Source organism: Schistocerca piceifrons, chromosome 3 (assembly GCF_021461385.2).
Source record: "Schistocerca piceifrons isolate TAMUIC-IGC-003096 chromosome 3, iqSchPice1.1, whole genome shotgun sequence".
NCBI classification, from domain to species: domain Eukaryota; kingdom Metazoa; phylum Arthropoda; class Insecta; order Orthoptera; family Acrididae; genus Schistocerca; species Schistocerca piceifrons.
Window position 1 is genome coordinate 251,531,655 of NC_060140.1, and position 5,036 is coordinate 251,536,690.

The window sequence follows — 5,036 nt, forward strand, 5'->3', positions numbered from 1 at the left end:
CAGCTTCAAAGCAATATGGGATGCTTGTAACTAATCGGTTCTACCCCTACATCCTAAAACTCCGAACAGGCCATAGAAGGCCCAACGGTACCGATCGGCCGCCGTGTCATCCTCAGCCCGCAGACGTCACGGGATGGGGATATGGAGGGGCATGTGGTCAGCACAACGCTCTCCCGGCCGTATGTCAGTTGACGAGGCCAGAGCCGCTACTTCTCAATCAAGTAGCTCCTCAGTTTGCCCCACAAGGGCTGAGTGCACTTCGCTTGCTAACAGCGCTCGGCAGACCGGATGGTCATCCATCCAAGTTCTAGTCCAGCCCGACAGTTCTTAACTTCGGTGATCTGACGGGAACCGGTGTTACCACTGCGGCAAGGCCGGTGGCCCTTACATCCTAGATGATGCTTAATAAGAGAAACCGGTAGATGACTAATGGGACAAATAAACAGCTGATGGTTTAAATGTACTTTGTAAAGCATCAGGTGTACAGTTCTTCTTTGATCATCTCACTTCTTCGTAATAAAGCTAAATAATTGCAGCGCTGTTCCAGGTTTGGGGCGTGTGCGTTCGTGTGTGTGTGTGTGTGTGTGTGTGTGTGTGTGTGTGTGTGTGTGTGTGTGTACGGGAGGGGCGTACAATCTGAGAGCGAAATGTCGTGTTAACTGCACACGTACTCCAATGTTGAAGTACTCGGGTAAGTACCATTCTTGTGGGCAAAGAGTCTAAACTATTCACAGACTCATTGTGACATACGGACCAAATATGTAGTCGCGTCCAGCCGTAGTTAAATGTGCCAGCAGTTTGCCCAAGGATGTACAGACATGGATGATGCTGATCGGGAACGGTCGTCGATATGGGCCACAGATGACAGCGTCAGGGCAATGTTTTCCGCAAGCTGAAACAACATCTGGGGAAACAGATGTTCAGACTACGGAAATGTTCAGACAGCGGTTCTCGGCCGACCGGTGTGGCCGAGCGGTTCTAGGCGCTTCGAATCCTGCCTCGGGCATGGGTGTGTGTGATGTCCTTAGGTTAGTTAGGTTCAAGTAGTTCTAAGTTCTAGGGGACTGATGACCTCAGATGTTAAGTCCCATAGTGCTCAGAGCCATTTGAACAGCGGTTCTCAAATAGCCCCGAGACAAAGGAGTGGATTTCCATCGGCGAGGAACTAAACGACTGGTAGAGCGTTCCGACCTGTTTTTGAAGAGAACTGATGACTGTGATGATAAACAGTGCGATGTATCCGTATCCCTTTAAAGTGTAGTGTAGCAGTCAATGAAAGTTAATTGGCCTACTGTCACAGTAATACGAAAGTTACTTTTTGAAGTCCCCCCGTGTTTGGGACCTGCACGGTTATTTTCTTTTTCACATTTTATTCAGCTTTACCCTTTTCCACTGAGACGAAATCATCACAGGCAGTTTTCATTTCTTTATAGTTTGCATGACTTCTCATCCTTTGGCTGGCATTATTCCCAGGAATTCATAATTTTTTTACTCTCTGTATGTGTTCCTCAATTACTTCTTTAAATATTCAAACATATAAAAGAAATTAATCTACAAATTTCTCTGTACTCTTAATTATTGTACCATGGGCTCTTAATTATTGTACCATTGGCTACACAGGTCTGCGAAATAAAAATTGTTTCAAATTTATTAAGTGATTTTATAGTGTTTTCGACACTGATTTCGGGAAAAATAGTGAAAAAATTCCATCACTTTGAGTTATTTCACAAACTGCTTGTATAGTTTTAGCTTTTTTCGATATTTCAGCACTCTAGTGAGTTTGAATTATATATATATATATATATATATATATATATATATATATATATATACAGGGTGAGTCACCTAACATTACCGCTGGATATATTTCGTAAACCACATCAAATACTGACGAACCGATTCCACAGACCGAACGTGAGGAGGGGGGCTAGTGTAATTGTTTAATACAAACCATACAAAAATGCACGGAAATATGTTTTTTAACATAAACCTACGTTTTTTTTAAATGGAACCCCGTTAGTTTTTTTAGCACATCTGAACATATAAACAAATACGTAATCAGTGCCGTTTGTTGCAATGTAAAATGTTAATTACATCCGGAGATATTGTAACCTAAAGTTGATGCTTGAGTACCACTCCTCCGCTGTTCGATCGTGTGTATCGGAGAGCACCGAATTACGTAGGGATCCAAAGGGAACGGTGATGGACCTTAGGTACAGAAGAGACTGGAACAGCACATTACGTCCACCTGCTAACACCTTTTTATTGGTCTTTTTCACTGGCGCACATGTACACTACCATGAGGGGTGAGGTACACGTACACATGTGGTTTCCCTTTTCAATTACGGAGTGGAATAGAGTGTGTCCCGACATCTCAGGCCAATAGATGTTCAATGTGGTGGCCATCATTTGCTGCACACAATTGCAATCTCTGGCGTAATGGATGTCGTACACGCCGCAGTACATCTGGTGTAATGTCGCCGCAGGCTGCCACAATACGTTGTTTCATATCCTCTGGGTTGTAGGCACATCACGGTACACATTCTCCTTTAAAGTACCCCACAGAAAGAAGTCCAGAGGTGTAAGATCAGGAGAACGGGCTGGCCAATTTATGCGTCCTCCACGTCGTATGAAACGCCCGTCGAACATCCTGTCAAGGGTCAGCCTAGTGTTAATTGCGGAACGTGCAGGTGCACCATCATGCTGATACCACATACGTCGACGCGTTTCCAGTGGGACGTTTTCGGGCAACGTTGGCAGATCATTCTGTAGAAACGCGATGTATGTTGCAGTGCTCTCCGTTACACACGATCGAACAGCGGAGGAGAGGTACTCAAGCGTCAACTTTAGGTTACAATATCTCCGGATGTAATTAACATTTTACAATGCAGCAAACGGCACTGATTACGTATTTGTTTATATGTTCAGATGTGCTAACAAAACTAACGTGGTTCCATTAAAAAAAACGTAAGTTTGTGTTAAAAAACATACTTCCGTGCATTTTTGATGGTTTGTATTAAACAATTACACTAGCCCCTCTCCTCACGTTCGGTCTGTGGAATCGGTTCGTCAGTATTTGATGTGGTTTACGAAATACATCCAGCGGTAACGTTAGGTGACTCACCCTGTATATATATATATATATATATATATATATATATATATATATATATATATATATATATATAAAATAAAGAGTAATTAGGAGAAACCAGCAGTATTTTCATGTCAGTGCCTGTCTGTCGCCCTGCCCCTTCCCCCGCCATCACCAAGCAGTGAGCTTCTGCTATGGTCCTTCAGTTCACAGCACCTCTTCACTCTGTGCTGTCCAGGTGTTGTTGTTACCAGTGCTTTGAAGTAGTGATGTTTTCCTGTGTTGTGAAGTTGTTTTATGGACAATGGACAATGGCTGCCAGAGGATGTATACACTCGCCAGATTGCTTCTGCTACATTTGTGGTAACTATACCGTTAAAAAGCAACAAAGAAACATTTCCAATTTTGTTGAAAAAGTATATTTTGCCTATTTTGGTATAAAGTTAGGCGATCAAGACAAGCCTTGCACTCCACACAAGGTTTTCTCAATGAGTGTTGAAGAAATGAGGAAATGGTTTCAACGTAAAAATCAGTCCTCACGTTTTGGAGTACGAATGGTTTGGAGGGAGCCCAAAAATCATTGTGATGACTGCTATTTTTGTTCTTGCAACGTACAAGGTTTAAATTCGAAAAACAAAAAGGATATTTCATACCCTAACATCCAATCAGCCATTCGCCCTGTTCCTCATGGACCTGAAGTACCAATACCCTCTCCTCCAAATTCTTTGGATGATATAGATGATCACGAGCCATTGGCTCAGCAAGATGATAGTGAAGAGGGCAGAGATTGCTACGATCCCGGCACAACCGATCCCATTCCATTCTCACAATATGAACTGAATGATTTAGTTAGAGACCTGGGCCTTTCTAAAGAATCGGCAGAGGTTTTAGGATCTAGATTGAAAGATATTGAAAGAGATTATGTTGGCTCCGCTTGCAGTTTTATCTCACAACATCCTGGAAACCACGGATTATGGAAATAAGTTCGGTGCAGCATTTCATGACTTTCGATAAGCATTTCACTCGGGATTGCAGCCATTGGAGTATTCTGACATCTTTGCCTGGAGCAAATCTCGGCGATGAAGGAATTCCACGCATTATCAAGTTGGTAGCCCCTGTCAAGGTTCGTTTGATTTTCCGCGATGCGTATTTGAACGTATTCTTCAATAATGGAGTCCCAAGAAAAGTCTACAGCTGTCAAATCCTTGGACCAAGCCGGCCTAAGTACAGGTCCTCTGCGTACAGTCCAACGATTTCGAAACAGTTTGTGCACTATGAGCTGGACAGCCATCATTTTGGTATCACAGGGTCGTCTTAGTCTGCAGAGGAACATTTTCTAGCATGCGTGGAAGATGGTCTGTTAAGAGGCTGCGATACCTGTGCGAGCTTAGTGTTCCGTCTATGAAAAACTCTACTATAAGCTGATGCATCACTACCCCACACCACAAGTTTACACTCCCTGGACGCAGACGTTGAACATGACGAAGCCAACGGGGTTCTCAACAGACCAACTGCCCATGTTTCGATGTTTACCTGGCCATGATTGGTTCAAAAATGGTTCAAATGGCTCTGAGCACTATGGGACTTAACATCTGTGATCATCAGTCCCCTAGAACTTAGAACTACTTAAACCTAACTAACCTAAGGACATCACACACATCCATGCCCGAGGCAGGATTCGAACCTGCGACCGTAGCAGTCGCGCGGTTTCGGACTGAGCGCCTAGAACCGCTAGACCACCGCGGCCGGCGCCATGATTGGTAAATATGGTTTCAGCACTAAGCAAGATGTACTTGATACATCTGGAGTGTCCTGCCTTAATGCTCATGTACAGAAGTGAACACGATTCCCGTAATCGTTTCCATGCGGCTCTTGATGGAGAGAGATGTGTAGGGATTGAACCTATGTCGATGGAGAGTGAGTAGGACACTTGCCTGACTCA

At 43.8% G+C, this 5,036-nt stretch overlaps 1 pseudogene; it reads right to left on the bottom strand.

Annotated features, from left to right (window-relative positions):
• Positions 1-264: 264 nt before the first annotated feature.
• Positions 265-382, bottom strand: LOC124790455 (annotated as a pseudogene).
• Between the last annotated feature and the right edge of the window lie 4,654 nt (positions 383-5,036).